Raw genomic sequence first — 20,126 nt, forward strand, 5'->3', positions numbered from 1 at the left:
GTCCCATTTGTAATTTTTAACTTTCTAGTAGCCACATTCAAAAATAGGAAGAAGAAACGCTAATTTTAATCATGTTTTATTTAAGTCAATATGTCTAAATTATTCTCATTTCAACCTGAAAGCAATATGAAAAATTATTAATGAGATATTTCACTTTTTTTCATACTAAGTCTTGGAAATCCAGTGTGTATTTTATACTTACTTCAGACTGGCTTCATTACTTATGCTCAGTGGCCACTCTGGCTCATGGCTTCTCTATTTCAACCGGGTGGTTGAAAGAAGTGGGCAGTGTTAATGAAGCACAGAGGAAAGCAGGAAGAGAATGAGGCAGGTCTGGGTACATGGAGAGACACTCTGACAATCCAAGATACAGTGACGTTAGGTTAGGTCGCCAGCTCGTATTGCCGAAATTGTAGCTCTGCAGGTGATTATTATGACAGGTTCTAGAAAACAGTGTAAAATCCAGCATTTCAGCAGAAGTCTTTTCCTATTCCTGCAGTCACCTTCTTTTCTTGGTAACAGACGTGCAGATCCAGGGTGCACATTTAGGGGAAGATTTGATTCAGAGACTAAAGTTACGCCTAGTAATTATAATAATTTTGTTCTTTTAACTACTGCTAGAGCAAAGGATCTGAGTTTTATAGTGCATAGCTCAGGCTTTCTCCACGTCCTGGAGTTGCATTCCTCCATTTGACAGACCCAGGAAGGAGGCTGCAGAGCCCTGAGGTCATAGACTGCAAGAACAGACAGATCCATAAAAGGGCCAGGAAATTTTGTTCTGCACCCTGCCCAAGCTTCACTCGTGTTCTTTTATGTGCTTTTTGAGGCTGTCCTAAGGCTTTTTCACAGGGTGTGGTCCTAGTCTACTCTTCTTTCTGCCTCTTCTAAGGCTGAGATTGAGCTCATTATAATATCTTTTGCTCCTAGGTGCGCAGCTTGTGATCTAGAAACACATCTAGAAATACTTTGTTGATATAAAGTATCTTTTGGAGTTTCTTCTAAATAGTTCAGTTACTCAACATGACATGCATAATATTGTATTTCTCCATAAAATACTTAGAATCCATTTGGGAGTTGATGGTCGGTTAGCACAGGTACCACACCTAGAATTCCCAAGAATTGAGAAGTTACCTGAATCCATATGACGTGGTTTCATTTTACCCCTGGCCTTATGTTAAATGCATTTATTTTAGGCAAGTGGTGAAAAGATATTTTAAATTTTAAAGGAAAAAAAAATAACCAAACATATGAAGACCTTTGCCACTTGAGGAAAATAGAGATACTGTATATTTGGGAACTTTCAATTTTAACGTCATATGCTCCTGATAAACTATGAAACATTGACAAGATAAGTTCAAATTTATCAAAGTAAAATGAATTCCTACATCCATACAAATATTTGCTGGGTGAGGTGCCAATGTAGTTGAACAGATTCTTTCTACCATCACTAGTATCACCACCTGTTACCAACACCAACTCTACCACCAGTACCACCACCACTGTTACCACCACCACAAACATGCCTCTCCTTCCATTAACCTATTTCAGGTAGTAGGGAAAAAGAATCTAGGGAAACAATGTTTCATGGAGAGTCACCTCTGTACCCAGGGCCATGTCCTCCAGCAGGTTACTGGGTCATGGAGTGGTATGAATTGGAAAATGCAGTATTTCTAAACCAATCTGCAATCCAGACACTATCTTGTTCCTCTATAATGATGCAAAGTTATTTGCTGAGGTGGACATCAACTAGCAATGAGAGTCTAAGAAAGCAATTAACTAGGAGGGTGAAAATACAAGTCAGAGATGACTGTGGCTGAAAACCCTTGGGGAGTAATGAGATAGGAATTTCTTAGGATTCAATTCATAATGGAGAGCATCAGAGTGTGGAGGAGTGGATGGGTAGGTGATGATTCATATCGCCTGCACAGGGTACAACCTCAAAATACTGAGGTTGCTCCTACAAAGCATATATGAAAACCAGTCTCAGAACTGCAGTCACTACTAACTGTTGACCATTGACTCTGTGCTGGTTAATTTCTAAGATTGCTTTTGTAGCAAAATAGTGCCTTGTTCACAGCTAGCTTACAAGCAGAAGCTGTTAGGAGGATGTTCTTCAACATGTGTGATCTGTTTCTTAATTCTCTGAGTCTCAGTGGCTTTATCTGCAAAATGGGAATAATGCAGTATAAATTAGAAGATGCAATAAAATAAAATTCAAAAAAAGAAGATGCATAATTTATTACACAGGATCTTCAACATATATTAGGAATGATCATGATAACATGGACCTTATTTACTAAGAGAATGCTTGCCTTATCTCTATTAACCTCTTAATATCTCTAGGAAATAGATACTATTATCACCCCCATTTTATAAGCAAGGAAACTAAGGCTCAGCATGGTTAAAATCACACAGCTTGCAGAAAGGTTTCTTCTACTCTACTTCACTGTTGGTGCAACTAGATTTCTTTAATTTGCAATGGTTTAGACATCAATGGAAGATGAAAATTATCCAAACTCAAATATAAATACATATAGAAAAACGCACTAATCTGGACCAACTGGGCCATTTTGCAGGAAATGCAGCTTTATTACTTTCAAGTACATACAGTAATGAGAAAAATGACTAACAAGTGCTGGCAGTTCAGACCTAGATTTAGTTAATAGATAAAAATGATTAGTGTATCCAAGAAGTTCTGGTCTTGCCTACACTTTGAATAGAATGTTTTATAAGTAAAAGAAATCTCAAGTGTTAGAAGACAAATTATCTTCTTTGATAAGTAAATGCTTTCTTTCAGATATTATTTATACTGTCAGTTATTTACTAAGCCATTTTTTCATAGATAGTATAAAAGAACACACCAGCTCAGTCCCTGCACACATGATAAAAAATTAGAGGTTAAAACTGTCCAAATTAAGTGCTGACATTTTAAATTAGCTTAACTTATTTGTCTTTTAATTCGTTAGAATATAATGTTCCAAATAAATGTAAATTTCTAAAATATTTTTCAAATATTAAAGTTATTCAAACTTTATAAAAAATATTTATTCTGGTATTAATATGAAAGGCATAGTATCAACTATGTCCTTTGTTATCATAGACAGTTTCTGAGGAATGTAGTCTTTTCTCAAATGAAATATTTATGTTATCTATGAGTACTCTTTATAGTAGAAAATGGAAAAATGGAGAAGAAAGTGTTCAGACTATAGTCTTTGACAACCCTGGTGCTAAATCTGCTCTCAGTTACAGACCTGAGACTTCCATTCACCTCAATGTACCAAGTATGGCCCAACTTCGGCGCGGAATCTTTTAGCTGTTGCTGTTAATCCATGGAAAATGTTTTAGTGTGATGTGTTCCCATTAAAAGTTAAAGATTTTGCAAAAAGAATAAAGGGATTTATTAAATATGGTGGTCTTGTACCATGCCAAATATTTTGTGGGAACACAGCAAAGGTAATAATTGGCATTATAACAAATGAGGGTCTCAGCAAGTCCCAGCTGTTGAACACATGATTGTTACTTGGGAGGGCAAACAGCAATATTTTTCCATCTCTTAAGTACAGTCTGCTCTTGATACGCCCACATAACTACAATGAACCATCAGTGGGAGTTACATACAGAGAAAGGAGACTAAGGGACTACATTTCTTTTCTCCTGCCTAAATGAAACTTCATCTGGTTGGTATCTGTCCAGAAGTAAATTTTCCATATCACACAAACTCTGTGTCAGTATTTTAATTGCATTTGATAGGATGTCTTTCTTTATAAAAGCCAAACAAACATTTGTAATAAATTTTTTATTAGGTAGTATCTGTTTTTTTATTGCATATCTGTGTATATAACTAAATTTAATGTTCAACAAGCAACTCTTTTTTTTTTTTTTTTTTTGGCCACACCACACAGCATGTGGGATCTTAGTTCCCCAACCATAGATCGAACCCATGGCCCCTGCATTGGGAGTATGGAGCCTTAACCACTGGACTGCCAGGGAAATCCCTCAACAAAAAACTTTTAGGCACCTGCTTTATGCCCAGCACTATAACCTGCATAAGCAAAGAAAAAGAACTAGGCACTGTCCTTCAAGAACTTTAAGTCTGAGTAGAGAGATAAGATACATTTATCCAGCATCATAGAGTTAGAAGGGACCCCAGAGGTAATATAGTCTTGGGGTTATATATTCGAACTCTAATGGAGAGTTAGCATAAACAAGTGAAGTGCCCAGGTCACTAGGGTACCAGGTCACATCAGAGAGTTCTTGCCCTGTGTTAAGGGACAGTTACTTTGCTTATCAATGGATTTGCTGCCATGCAGAAATATAGGCTTCTTGTTGCCTGATCTGTTGGTTCTTTTTCAGAGAGGGTAGAATTCCAAGCTTTCCAAAAATTTCCCAATTTTTAAACATTGCCAACTATTTTGAATTTTCCTAAGGCCAGATGAAGCACATCTGTGGGCCTTATTCAACCTGTGGGCTGCCATTTTGCAACCCCTGGTCTAGATTAACTCTTCCATTTACAGATGTGGGAAATGGCCTGTTCAAAGTCTGGAATTGTTCTCCTGGACTCCCAGTCCAAAACTTCCACCACTTAACTACACCTTCTCTCAGTAAGCAAACAATTTCAGATGACTTCAAAAAGAAAAAAAATTATAATTATAAAGCAACACTGATTTTTTTTTTAAAGCACAAGATAATATCATGAAAATGATGTGGTAAATCTGTGGGGGAGAAGTAATAGAATGCTCATGGCAGGAAGAATTTGAGAAGGGTTTTGCAAGAGGCATTTGTGCTAAATCTTGAAGGAAATGATTAATACAAATTCATAAGAAGGAACAGTAAGGCTAATGCAGTAGAGGGAAATAGAATAAAGAAAACACATGATTAATAATTTGTTAATGTACATGCAATACAGCACAGAGTATGGCTTGACTTAATCAGGGAGTAAAAATCATGTCACTATCATTCACTCAAAAAATATTTCTTGAGCTCTAACTGTGTGCTGGGCACTTGTCTAGGCCCTGTAGATACAGCAGCAAACAAGAGAGGCAAGGTTTGGTTTCTTGTGGACTGTTTTTTCCAGTGGCACAGACAGGTAATAAACAAGTAAAAAATAATATAAAGTACTATGAATAAAATAAAACTAAGAGATGTGACAGTAGCAGCTGTGAATGCACATTAGACAGGATGGTCAGGGAAGACTTCTCTGAGGAGACAGCAGTTGCACTGAGTTGCATCAGTGCATCTGATGCATCATTTGAGTTGCATCAAATGATGAGAAGAAGCCAGTCATGCAATGATCTAGGCAGAGAGCTTCAAGTCAGAGGGAAAAGCTAGTGCCAAGGGCTTTGGGCAGGAAGGAACAGAAGAAACGAGTGAACTAAAGCAGAGTGAGCTGTGGCAAGTGCGGTAGGAAACAAGGTCAGAAAGATAGGCAGACACTTATTAGGCCTTGGTAAGAAGTCTGGAGTGAAATGAGGTTTCCCACAGGGAAGTAACATAATTTGATTATAAATGCTCAGTTCTTAACAAGAAAGTAGCATAATTTGATAAGAAAAGGAGGTAAATAATGGAAGTTCTTAAATGGAAGCTGATAAAATACAGTTAATTTTAGGGAATTGCTATAGATTCCAACAGGCAGAACAAAGATGAAAAGGGTGGCTGAGAGTCTACTCTGCCTGCCGAATGCAGAATGGATTGGGGTCAGGAGCTCTGGGTGGAGGCTGTGGACAATCCAGGGATAAAGAGGATTAGGATTCAGTCAGCAGTGGTAGAAATGAAGGAAAGTAAGCAGCACAAACACAGAACAGAATGGATTGATGCAAATCAGAACCATCAGAGGAGAAAAACTGTTGTGAGGAAGTCTCAAGTTTCAGAGTTGGAGGCCATTTGGGGAGTGACCTTGGTGACTAAGATGAGAGAAAATTCTATCAAGATACTAACTCTTAGGGGATCATGAGACATATAAACAACTAGAAATATAAAATTAAAGAGGCTTTGGGGGTAACAGGGTAGGACAGGAGAGAGGTTTAGAACTACTCTTTGTAACAATAGAAATTGAGGCTAAGAGAGAAGCAGAACTCCCAGGAGGTAATGTATTTGTTTTGTTTGTTTGTTTGTTTGTTATTTGGCCACAGCATGCAGCTTACAGGACTGAACCAGGGCCACAGCAGTGAAAGCCCAGAATCCTAATCACTAGGCCACTAGGGAATTCCCCAGGAGGTAATGTAAAGAAGAGAAACAGGTCAAAAAACTCAACCCTGATTATATCCATAGCAAGGCTGAGTACAGTGTAAGTAGGTATTTGTTCTTTTTTTTTTTTTTTTTAAATTGATCTGTTCAATCAAGGAAAAAAGCACAAAGCCCATTTTTCAACTAGGGTTTAGGAAAAAATAGCTTGCTAGAAGCATGCAGCTATTCTACATCAGTGTAATAAACACTAATATGTTTTACTATAAGAAAGTGTTATTTGAAGCAAAATTTAAAGGAATACAAAACTTAGACTTGGATGGCTTCTCTCTCATTTTCACTTACTATTGATGATTACTTAATATTTGAATGTAAACCTGAGTGTTTTCCTAGAATCTGCAGCCTCTCTGTATAGTCTAGGAAGGCTGATAGTCCTGAACTTGAAAGCTCTGAGTTTGAAAACAAAACAAAACAAACCAAAATTTCAGGCAGACTTTTAAACTAGCTCTTTACTCTTAACATAGCAAAGCATTAATTTTATATTTTAAGAAAAAAATTAAAAACCTTTTATACCCACAAATGTTTATTCAGTGCCTATGTGCAAGAATGAAGAAGATATGGTTGTAAGCGCCCATGGAGCTTACAATTTCATCAACAACAAAAAAATTGTTCTTCACAGTAGAGGAATTACTTTTAGTAGAGCAGAAAGTGAGGGTTAATTTAAAGAATAAGAAGTTGATTGTTTTATAGGAAGACCCATGGCTATTGTCAGTTTCTTTTAAGAATAATCAAGCTCATAAAATGAGTGTAGAGGAAAAGATCAAGGACCTATTTTCCCATTCAAAATGCCAAATTGTGCCTTCCTCAGAAAAACTCTGAGGAAATTTGCTTGGTCAATTAGGAAAATTCTAAAAGATTTCCTTCAATTATTTTATTTATTTTAGTTTTCGGCCACACCCCGCAGCATGTGGGATCTTAGCTCCTCGACCAGGGTTCAAACCTGCACCTCCTGCATTGGAAGGCAGAGTCTTAACCACTGGACTGCTGGGGAAGTCCCTCCCTCAATTATTTAAAAAATGCTTTCAAATGTTATTGTTTTGATTTTGAGGAAAATCACTACTGCTTTCATAAACATTAACATGTTCATCAATGCTTGTCATGAAGAATTCAAACAATGAACACAGTACAAATATGAACATGAAAAAAATCATCTCAGTTCCCACTACTTCGTAATGATATCATCATTATTATGAGCAGAAAAACATCATCTGGGTGCTTATACTCAGATAGAAGGATAGATTAGAAGGGTAAAAAAGGAGGAGGGAGATAGAGACATATTTTTATACAAATTAGGTTCTGTGTTGCTATTATTAATAAAATATATTACATTTAATTGTATCTGAGCTTCATTGGAAGAAAAGAAAAACAAAAACACAAAAATAGGAGGGAAAGAAAGACGGAATAGAGTGTGAGAAACACCAGAAGCCACTGAACTCTGGCCTCTAGTGCCATACTGCTCCATACTAGGTGTACTAATCTGTGATTTAGTAGAAGTTTTTATTAGCTTTATTTATGTTATGTTAAGGTACATGTTTAACACTTCACTTTGATGTATTACCCTTATTATCCTTCCATGTTTAATCCAGTTCAGTTATAACATGAGATAGCTTTCTATCATGAGCACATATTTTTCCATTAATATATGCTAAAAACTAACAAAGATGATGTAGAATAGGCAGTCCTCTACATGGTTCTGACATGCGTGAGTTTCAGTACTACACTTTAATTACATAACACCAGGGCCCCAATAACACAGTTCATTTTAGTTAGCATGCTACGTGGTATATTAACTGTGAGTAACTGCATAAAGTACAAACTTCGCTCCTAGCACTTCAGCATACAAATCACTATGTAAATAACAGATGCGCATCATGACCCATGACTAATCACATCACTTCCTCCAAAGTCTGTATGGTCACCTCACATCTGTTATTCAGTTCACCCAGATCTGTTTGCTATCACACAGATAGCAAAGTGTGCAGTTGCACTGCTTCCTTGTCTCCCAGCGATAAACCTCTGTGACATTGTACAGAAATGGTCAATCAAAAAAATGAATTGCACAACAATGATGAAAGTACAGCAAAGTACAAAAAGAGATAAAGCTGGAATTGAAATCCGTATGAGGATTGGGGTTATAGAAGAAATAGCTGACTGTAGCAATGTTGTCACTGCTCCAGTGTGAGACCCTCTACGTATGCAGCAAGAAGCACTTAGTGAAGGCAAACTAATGACATTAAAGAGGAAAGTGGTTGTGATGAAAAGGATGACGATGTCCAAGAGGAAGTGAATCCAGTAAAATACTTCATATTAAGGAAGATCTTGGAGACGTGTCACAACATTGAACATGCAAAGGATAAAATGTTGGAAGCTGATCCAGACTTAGAAAGAAATATGACAATTTTGCCAAAGCAAGGAAAAGATGTAAGTTGTACGATAAGACAGTAAGTACTGCTGAAACTACTCTTGGTATGTTTTTTACAAGGAAGTAAAATACTTTAATCCTCAATGTTTCTAATGCTTCAAATAATAGTTTACTGAATACCTGTGTTTACTACTTTTTTCTTCTCCCTATACATTTATAACTGGCCTTAAGAGGAGTTTTAATGTTTTCACAAAAAATTTTAAAGGTCTTGGAATAATCATATTATTTCCTATTGATTATGAAGATCACTTGGCACAGCTTCAGCTCGCATAGTCATTTTTACGTCCTATACTCCCAAGCAAAGTGGGATCTGCCTTACTTAATTACGTCATGCAAATTAGCACTTAAATATATTTTGTCCCCATTTTGTGTATCTTGACTCCTCAACTGGAGTTGAAACTGCTTAACTGAGAAATAAGGCAAACCCTCTTACTTCTACATTGCCTACTCCACTTAGAATAGCATTGAATATTTGGTAACTGCTTAAATAGCACTTATTGGCTTACTAAATAGCTACCCTTATGGTGAACAATAGGGATTTTATAAAGTGTGAAGCTATAATAGTAAATATTATTCCTTTCATGAGAGTGTAAGATTTACCCATTTTATTTTCCACTGTTAGGGCAACAAAGTAGGGCTCCCAAGGTTGTATATTCCTAGCTCACAGGTACACTGTTCCTTTGGTTGATGAGGTAAATGATGGCCTGTGGATTTGCTTTGTACACAATTTGTATAATCCCACAGGCAGCCCTGACTCCTACCCCTAGCACATAGAACAATGCCTACCATACTGAAGGCACATGATAAATATTTATCAAATGAATGTAATTAGTAATAATTACTAGGACTGTGCACTGTACATTGTGCCAGATTTTTTATATATATTATCTTTATACTATCCTTACCACAATCCTATGGTCCCCATTTTATAGATGAAAATAGCTTGCCTTGGAGAGATTATGTGACTCACCCAGCATGGGCCTACTAGAACTGGAATTTGAATATAGGGCTGTTTGATACTAATTCCACCACACTGCTAATAAACTGACATTAGTGACATCAAATGATGTGCAAATGGATTAGAGAGAAAGACATGATGCAATTAAACATCTCTTTAAATTCATTTCCCCTTATCCCAGGCCTATTCTGACAAGGAGAGAACTTCTTATCAGATTTATTTTTTTGCATAATTTTCCAGTTATAACTTCCCTTGTGACATTCCTTTTTTAAAAACCAATTTTTAGGGCTTCCCTGGTGGTGCAGTGGTTGAGAATCTGCCTGCTAATGCAGGGGACACAGGTTCGAGCCCTGGTCTGGGAAGATCCCACATGCCGCAGAGCAACTGGGCCTGTGAGCCACAGCTACTGAGCTTGCGCATCTGGGGCCTGTGCTCCGCAACAAGAGAGGCTGCGATAGTGAGAGGCCCGCGCACCGCGATGAAGAGTGGCCCCTGCTTGCCACAACTAGAGAAAGCCCTCGCACAGAAACGAAGACCCAACACAGCCAAAAATAAATAAATAAATTTTAAAAAAAAACAAACACCAATTTTTAGAAAGAATCACAAAAATGTATTTCCTATACTAGCTTAAAGCAGAAATGATTATTTACAACAGTCTCTATATTTACATCATTTTATGACACTCTCAGTATATAAAAGAAGGTGTGTGTGTGTGTGTGCGTGTATGTAACATCTTTTATATTTTAAGAAGTTCATGTTTTAAAAAAATCAGTTCGTTTTCTGCTTTGGTATTTCCCTACACAAACATTTTATAGGTACTTCTTGGCTAATAAAATAGTGATCACAGGAGGAGACATATCATTGTAGCATAATACACTACATAAATTTCTATTAATTTCTTATTCTAGTAGCAACACATCAGATCAGCCACAGCAAGCTCTTCATGTGAAGGGTCAGGAGGCACATGAAACCTGAAGAGGCCATCATGGGCCATCAGAGACTGTGATGTACCTGGGCAAACCCACTGTTTTTTGGAGGGCTGCTATCACTGTCAACTCAGCAAATGCCCCTGCTTCAAACTTGAGTTAGTTTGAATCCACTGTTGATCAGAACACGGTTTACTAATTTCTCTCTGTCTCCTCTCTGTGTCTGTCTCTCCCTGACTCTCTTTCCTGCTCTCTCTTCCTGACCACATCCCCCCTGCTGCCCCATCCCTTTTCTCTTCCCAGGATTCTATGCTAAAACTGCTTTTTAAAATCAGGCTTTTGTTCTTTGATATTTGTTCTACTTTTAGATTCTTACTGTATGCCTTACAACGCTCTTTCCTGGCTGTTCAATTTGCCTCCCTTCAAATCTTCAGAGTTGTCTTCCTCTCTCTCTTGTGTGTGTGTGTGTTTTCAAGTTCTAGACAGATGGGAGAGAAAAATATAAAAAACAAAACAGAATTGGAAGCCCATCTAGGCCAAACTTAGTACATATTACAATTTTTATGACATTGGAGCTGGCAACATTCTGATTAAATATCCACAACTTCTTCATTCAAAAGCAAACGCTAGCTTAGTATAACATGAAATAATATAATATGAAATAATGTAGTATGAAATAATATAGAATAGAATAGAATAAAATAGAATAGAAATACCATGATTCAAGGTGGAACTGTGAAAACCATATTTCCAAAAAATACTGTCTACTTTCCTCTCCATACAAGGTAGACTTTGGAGGGCAGGTGCTCCATGGTGAATGAAGAGGAATAAGACAGCAGTGTAGTTGTCAGGATTAACTCCTCTCTGGGAAAGAAGACACAAGAGAAAACACTGAAACTCTTTAAAAGCAGTAGATCTTTCCCAGTCTCTTGAGACACCTATCAGCCTGCATGGCTCAAAAGAAAATTTTACTTGCACTCTTGTTTCCCTTTTCTGTTCTGTGTAGTGGTCTTTGATCCTAACTTCAAATCATGTACTACTTCTTATTTTAATTAAATTTGTCCTCAAAGTCAGGCATTTCAAAAGGATGCAACTTGGCTGTTCTTGTTGTCTGCCTAGAACTTCCTGGTGTAAACCTCTCTCCTCTGTATTAAACTGGGTGATATTTTCCCATGGGCCATTGAGAGGGTGCTAACTTTATAATTTTTTAATTTTGGTTTTCTCTATTCTTCTATTCAATATTCTGTCAAGTCCATGAGTGAAATTTTTATTTCACACATTATGCTTTCCTTTCTCTTTTAACTAAAAGATCTGTTGCCTGAGCATTTAGTAAATGCTCCATTAAGGTGGTAGCTTGGCTTGTGTTCAGGACCTGAAACAAAGAGTTCTATCAATGGTGGTCAGTTAGTGGGGTTTTTCCATCAATATTCTCTCTCAAATATGTCACTCTCCTTGGGGCCTAAGCTATATCCCCTCTGTACAAATTCAGTTGTTCAACAAATATTTATTGAGCAATGACTACATGCTAGGCCTATAGATATGGTGGTAAACAGAACAAATAAGTTCTTACCTTCATTGAGCTTACATTTTAGGGGGGATGACATTAAACAAAATAGTAAATAAAGGGAGAAGCAATATAAATTTTGATAGGTAAGTGCTATCACAGGGGAGGAAAAACTTTTCCTCTACTTTCTTACAATCTGTCGCTAGGACCTGCAAATTAAGCTGACAAGTGACAGATTAAACAGCAGAAATTATTAACATACACATTTTATCTGATGTTAATAAATTTCACATGGCACAGGGGCTTCATAGGAAAGAGGTGAAAACCCTAAAGAAGCAGTTAGACTTGGGGGCCTATATACCATTTTAACAAAGGGTGATAAATTGTGGAGAAGTAACTAGAGAAAGGAAAGGGTTTTGGGTTTTGGGTTACAGGCGTGGTAAATTGTGGGAAAGTGACTAGGAAATATATGGGGGTACCTAACGGAAGAGACGGGTTATTTTAGTAAGATTTGTTTGTGAAGATTCATCTTGGTATCAACTCCTCATCTCCAGATAAGAATGTTTTGTTCTTTCTGGTACCAGGATGGCATCTTTTTCACTGGAAATTTATGCCCTGCTTTTAGGTAGAAATGGGGAAAGGCAGAGAGCCCTTTTGCACCTGCTGTTTTTCAATTGCCTTCAGCTCAATATAATAAATATGGCCTCGGCAGTGTATTTAGAGGTGCATGTTCTGATTCCCTCCTGTGAAAGCAATAAATGCATATACTATGATAGGGTAGAGATGCACTATTTTAAATAGGGTCATTAGGGAAGGTTTTTATTAGGAAATGACATTTGCTCTGAGAGCTAAAAGCTGATATCCTAGACAGTCAATTCAAGGTCCCAAGAAAGAAGTCTGCAGGTAGAGGGAACAGCATTGTTACCCTGTGGCAGCAATGAGCCCCAGAGGCTGTCCTGCTGAAGAAAAGAAAGGTGGACAGAGGGGCAGAGGAGAGGTGAGCAAAGGGGAGTGTGGAGGAGGTGAGGTCAGGGAATCATCAGGGGCTGGATCCTGTGGGGCCTTTGTAGGCCATCGGAAGGAATTTGGATTTCATTTTAAATGCCATGGGAAACCTCTGGAGGGCTTACACTTGAGGGTGACAAGAGCCAGTATACTTTTAAAAGCTTACTCACAATATGTGTGGAAAACAGATTTTAGGAGGTGGGATGGTAAATACAGGAAGTCTGATTGGGAGGTGAATCAGTAGTCCAGGTGAGAGATGATGATGGCTTGGACTAGGTGGTAGCAGTAGTGATGGAAAAGTGTATAGATTTAAAATACATTTTGGAAGTAGAACTACCAGGACGTGCTGATGAGGTAGATAGATACAGGAGAAAGGGGAAAGGGAGGAGTGGAAAATGGCTCCTAAAATTTCGGCTTGACCACGATGGTGTGTTTACTGAGACAGGGAGGACCGGGGAGGAAGAGTTTGGGGAAGAGGAATGAAGAGTTCTGTTTGTGCATGTTCAGTGTGAGGTGCCTATTAGACATCCCAGGGGAGCTGTGTAGAGCTTGGAGTTCAGGGGAGGTTGGCATCTCTTGCCCTTAAGTTTGAAGAAAATTTTACAGAGCAAATAGTCTAAGAGAAATGACAATACATCTCTCTTGAAGTTAGAATTACATCTTCATTTATTAATGTTTGAGTCAACTGCTTAATTTTGGAAAGCAAATGACTGGTGACGGCAGGTTAATACAAGAGGAGGACACTTTTGACATTTGCTGTTAAATCAATGTAGATAGTATTTTTCAGAGCAGGATTCTAAGTGTTCATCTGGGAATGTTCCAAACGATTTCCCAGTTTATTCTAATGTTTGACTGGATTTAAATCCCAACTCTATCACTTACTAACCTTATGATTGTGGCAAATTATTTAAGTTTCCACAGCACTGTTTTCTTGTGTGGAAATGGAGATAATATTGACCTCACAGGGTGGATTTCATCAGCGGCCTCTTTAGTCTTACATGGACATTATGTAAAGGGAGACAAGAGATTAGTGAAAGTTATATTTGTCTATGGCTCCCAAAGATGACCTAGATTCAAGCTGGATCGGCCCAAGAGGGGCCAGCTAAGGTGTTCATTACAGCACTACAAGGAGGCCTGAACCATATCCATCACCTCCTCCACTTTGAGATGCACTATGAAGATAGTGAGCCCTGCTGGCCACCTGGAGTGGATGATCAGTTAATAAGCTCAAAGGAGGGTGTGGGGTTGATCCCTGACTCTAAGCCTGGGGCTACTAAGACTTGCCTTGAGAAAGCGACACATGTTTGTTATTTAGACTGATGCCCCTAATGCAGTGGTTCTCAAATTTAAGTGTGCATCAGAATCCCCTGGAGGGCTTGTTAAAGCACAAATTGCTGGGCCCCACTCCCAGAGTCTTAAATTCAGTAGGTGTTGGATGAGGCTCAAGAATTTGCATTCCAACAATTTTCCAGGTAATGCTGATGCTCTGAGAACCACACCTCGAGGGAACCACTGCCCTCCTGCAACCCAGAGACCTAGGCTGTATGTGTGACTGTGACCTCACACTCTGTACCTGGTACAGGCAGGAGTTATCCATCTTGGAAACAATGTTAACAATGCATACAACAATGATAATCTCATACAACAATCCTCAACCTATGGGGAAAAACTCATCTCTAAACACAACTTCTCTCAGCTCCAGAGAGAAAATTAGAATCCTGGCTTTCAAGATCAATTGGATCCAAAACCCATATGAAATGAAGAATATAGAAAAGTAGAAAACTGCCTTAAAAAGCTATAGACCAGGGGCTTCCCTGGTGGCGCAGTGGTTGGGAGTCCACCTGCCGATGCAGTTCATGCCCCGGTCTCAGAGGATCCCACATGCCGTGGAGCGGCTGGGCCCGTGAGGGGCCCGCGTACGGAAAAAAAAAAAAAAAAAAAAAAAAAAGCTATAGACCAATCCAGGGCCTAGGACCCCTGCCGCCTCCACAGTTTGCAACTAACCATAGGAATTGGGCCCAGGCAGTAGGCTGGACCTGAACTACTACAGCTCCCATGTCCTCTCTGAAATGGTACTGTGCCTCATGGAGATTGTGTGGGATACATTAAGAATTCCACCTGGGGCTTTCAATCATACCACAGGCAGTCAAACTTGGCCCAGAGGAAAGAAAGGGCTTGAAGTTTCTCTTAGTCCTATCCCCAAAAGACTATTTCATTTCTACTCTACAGACTTTTGCTCTTTTGTGCATTCTGAATTTTGTGTCCTTTTTCTCCCCTCCTATCTCCTGAAGGAAAGTCATCGTGTAGGTTTGCTCCATTTGGTTCCTCTGATCCTGGATCTTCCTGTCAGAGCCTATATTGTTCCCGTTGGAGGTTTTCTTGATATCTGACTGGCACCTAAATTTCCTGTCTCGTTGGGCCACAATCGACTTGACTTGTATTTCCCTTCCCACACATCCCTACTACTGGTCTCTCTGCCTTCTGGAATGAATGTCTTATCAGTCAGGTCAAGCTACATTATGGTGCAATAACACACGATCTTGATAGTGGTTTACAACAACGAACGTTGTTTTCTGATTTAATTTCTCATTCATGTTCTGTTCCACATCATCTTTATCTCAGGGCTTGGACTGAAGGAGCAATCCCTACCTGTGACACACTTGTAATTTTACAGCAGAGAGAAAAGCAGCGGCAGAACCATGCAATAGCTTTTAAAGCTCTGCTAGAAGTGTCACATGTCCCTTCTACTCACATTAGTCAAAGCAAGTCAGAAAGCCAACCCTAATATTGGTGTGTGGAAAATATAATCTTCTCTTAGTATAATCCCTCCTGTAATATAATCCTCCCCTGCTGGGAGGGGCTGGCAGGGTGGAGCTGGACTTGTGTTTGTTTTTACAAACTGATACAAATTAAATTCTAACTTTATGGACATCTAGGAGATTCAAGTTAGCAGTGATCTGCTCCACCCTTCTTCCTTTTTTACTTTTGCAGCCTCCCTGTTTTCACTGGCCATTCTACCCATTTTCCTTCTGTCATTCAAGCCATAATCAGCTTCTTTGGACTCTACAAATTGATCTTAAACTTTCTTTGGTTGAGAGGTTGAGAAAGGGAAGAAAAGAAGTGAAACAGGGAGAAAGAGGAAGGGAAACTATTTAAGAATCTTAAACCAATGTACTTTCATAGATTTAAACAAAACTATGCTCCACAGGAAAATTTCATCTGTCCAGTGTGGTATAGACTAATGACATTACCAGTTGTCAGTGGCCATCTTTTAGTCACTGCCATGTTTGCTGTGATCGTGCCTATATATGGGGGTACTTTATGAACCCTCTTGACTCTGTTTTGTCCAGAAAGTACAAAGGCCATGGGACCATTGGAAGAGCTGGTAAGAAGACACATATGGCTGTGATGGAAACCGAAGTGGAGAGAATAAACATTTTAAATGAGAAAATGATGAGAGTTGCATGTGTACAAGGGCTGAGTTGCTTCCCAGAAGGAATAGTTCTGAAGGACAAAGAGAATCAGGCAGAATTGAAGAGCTGGGCTTTTGCAATCAAGAGTAATCAGCAAGAGATGCGGCACAGTGATTAACAAAATGGAAAGCCTTGCCCACGGAGATAGATGATCAGAATCAACACAGATGTCCTTTAGCCTGTGTTAATTCAGGAGAAGGCCAAGAGTTTGTTTGAGAACTTAAAGGCTAAATATGTTTGTGGTAGACCAAGGCCGGGCCGGCCTACAAAATAAGTGGAAAACTCCTACACCCTGCCGCCCAGGTGTAGATAAGGAGTGACTGCCCCAGGCTGGGCACAGCAAGCATTTCAAGGTCTACAATCTGGACATTAGCCTGAATGAAACAGCTTACTGAGTAACTACATTTTTGCCTTATATGGTAGCATACATTTTTTTCTGGTTGCTAATGTGTGTGGAGGTATGAAAGATAGTGAGTCCACACTTCTGGGCTCCCCTGACCTCCCAGACATCTCACCTCTTCAGGCTGCCAAGACCACCAAATTTATGATGTCTCTGTGAAAAACAAAGGAGGCAATGGATAGCTGCATCTGCCTTACCTCATGTCTACGCTTTGCACTGCCTACATGCTACTTTGGAAATAAATCAAAGTGCAGCATCTTTGAACTGAATTCAAAATGTCATTCTTGCCCATTCTCTCACCTAGACCAGACTCCATGTTCTGACTCTGCATGGGGTGAAAGTACTGCTGAGGAAGTTCCTGTTAAAAGCCACAAGTGATCCATTAGTTTAAGGCTGGGCCCCATCTGCACTGTCAAATGACTAGGTAAGTGCAGATATTATATCTGTGAAGGTCAAGGGATTACTGCCTCAAGAGGTTTTCAATGATCTATTCTGGTAGAGAAAATGCCCAATAGTACACATGTGTCAGTAGAAAGGGGACGAATGATTTAAAAGTTCTGAGAACCATCTAACTCAGGTAGAATGTGCTTAGTTATTATAAGCTTAAACTCTTAGTCACATTAGACAGTGGCAATGGGTCCCAAATCCCACCTGTTTGGTGTCTCCCTTTCCCTCTGAAAGTCTCTCCCCAGGCACCTTTACAAACCCCAGGGCTCCTTACACTACAATATGAATAGCACTGCCCTACCTTATGAGATATTAGTAAGTTATAGTCCAAATTGAGACATTTTTGAGCATGAAAGGGAGCACTGCTGGTAATGATGCCAGACCACAGACCTAACTTGGGACCATCCTGGGAAAACTGGGATTACAGTCACCCTATAGATGTCCTAATCCCAGTATCTGCCTGCTGAGGCTCCTTCTGAAGGAATCCTGCTCTTTCCATAACCCCTGCTGGAGAGGCAGCCCCGGGCTCATCAGGCTGACCCTGAGCCACAAGACTGAATTCTAGTTGAGCATGCGACCCAAGGCTGGTAAATAACCCTGGGCTACTGACTCTGGGAGACCTTGAGGCTTGGCTGGACACAACAAGCCTGGTCAAGCAGATTCTTTCTTTCATAAATCAGAAATACTGACCAAAGTAGCTGGGGGGTATGATGATTCTATTTTTTCTGCCTCCACACTGTTAACATGGGGAACAGCACTGCCATTGTCAGTAAGTAACATCTCTCATTATACTGCAACAATTCTCAACTGCTAGGGAGTGGAGTGGGGAAGCGGCAATGTAAAAATTTCCAGCAATGTCTGCTAAAACCACAAATGTACACATCTTGACCAAGTAATTGCAAGCCTAGAAATTTATCTGACAGATATCCTTGCACATTTGCAAAATGATATAGGTAGATGCTGTTCACTGCAGTCATGTTTTACTAGCAAAAGACTGGCCCCCCAAAATGCTTAAATGTTGATCAATAGGGAATTTATTAATATATTATATGGGACTATAAAATGTAAAAATTGAATGTACTAAATGGAATGACTTTCAAGATATATTAAGTGAAAAAAGCAAGTGTGAATAACATGCTCCAGTTTGTGTACAAGGTAGGACAGAGGAAATGTTTGTGTGAGTGTGTGTTTTTGCTTATATATATAAAAAATAATAAGGATAATAAAGGTTGCCACCAGGGAGGGAAATTGGATGGCTGGGGAGTGAGTTGGAGAATTCTTCCTGTACACTTTTATACTTATTGAATTTTGAACCATGTGAATTTATAACCCATTTTGAAAATGAGTAAATAAAATTAGAGACCTGGGATGTATGACAGCTCTTAGGTAGGAAGTATTTAAAAGAATTTGTCTTAGAAATATTAACTCTATCCTTGCCAACAGGGCTACCTAGGATTTCTTTGGGCACAATGGACTCAGGAACAATGACATTTGGGGATTGGCAGTTTGGGGATTGGGTGACAAAGTCCTGACATCCAGCAAATACGTGCTAGGCTCTATGGGGATTACAGATATTAATAAGATAATTTACAGGTCCACAACTAAGTAAGTATAGTTAACACTACTGAACTGTACATTTTTAAATGGTTAAGATGGTAAAATTTATGTTACGTGTTTTTAACCACAATTCAAAAAACAAGGTAATAATAATACGAAACCAAAACAAAACAAAAATTTAGTCTTCTTAGAGCCTGGATATAATCCAGTATTTTACCCATAGATGATGCTCAACAAATGTTTGATAAATGGAATAGAACTGGCAGAAGAAAGACTTAAAATAATAAATTAAAACACAAAAGGGAGTGAAATAATTGCAGTGATAAAAGGATAAGCCAAGTGCTGAAAGAGGGGAGGAAGGGCCCATTAATTCTGATGAACAGGATCAGGGGTATGCACATTGTGATGGAAAGGAACAAAATGAAGGTTTTTGGATCTTACAGTCCTGGGATCCATTCCTGGCTTGACTCTTTTCTGGCTAGGTGACAATTTCTCATTGCTGCCTTGTATAAAGCAGTGATACTACCCACCTTTCAAGGCTACTGTCCCTTGTAAATGAGGTAACTCAAATAAAGCACCTAGTAAGATGTGTACTTTACATATGTTGGACCCCCAGTGAGATTCAGTAAGAACCTTAAAGGGTGAATAGACAGTCTGGAAAAAATCTAGGAAAAAAGTATTTCAATTCAAAGGACTATTATGATAGGGTGAGTCAAGCAAGAGAAGCCTTGGGATTTTCATGAAAACCATTCAGAGGACTTAAGTAACCTTTGAATATGGCTAAATGCCAGTGCAAGACCTGGGTCTCCTCTTTCCTTTTCCTTTTTGCTTCTGCTAATTTTCTTCTTTTGATTTCTTTCAGTTTTTTTTTTAATCCTTCTCTTCCTTTCCTTCCTCCTCTTTTCCCCTTCCTTTTCCTTTTTTTTTTTTTTTTTTAATGTCAGAAGGTAGATTCTATTCTGAAGACCATTATTATTTTCCCAGGTAGTTTCAAGGAAACTACAAAACTTTTCTGAAACAGCATAGTTTCATAGGAGTTAAGACCTGGGAGGAACATTCTTTCAAATTTAAAACAGGGAGGAGAGAGTTATTTGCTCTATTGAGACATAATTTACAAAGGAACAATGGTAACATCTCCTGTATACTGAGTACCTGTTAGGTGCTTCGCATGTGGTATTATTATTTTTCACAACT

General features: G+C 38.8%; 1 long non-coding RNA gene across 1 annotated transcript in view; it reads right to left on the bottom strand.

Annotated features, from left to right (window-relative positions):
* Positions 1-236: 236 nt before the first annotated feature.
* Positions 237-20,126, bottom strand: part of LOC136794234 (uncharacterized) — a 36,949-nt gene continuing 17,059 nt past the window's right edge. Inside the window, exons 5-6 of the long non-coding RNA XR_010840647.1 lie at positions 2,007-2,162; positions 237-443 (exon numbers count right to left, since the gene is read on the bottom strand). This is a non-coding gene — a long non-coding RNA (uncharacterized lncRNA). The remainder of the gene's footprint in view (positions 444-2,006; positions 2,163-20,126) is intronic.

This window comes from Kogia breviceps, chromosome 5, assembly GCF_026419965.1.
Source record: "Kogia breviceps isolate mKogBre1 chromosome 5, mKogBre1 haplotype 1, whole genome shotgun sequence".
Taxonomy (NCBI): Eukaryota; Metazoa; Chordata; class Mammalia; order Artiodactyla; family Physeteridae; genus Kogia; species Kogia breviceps.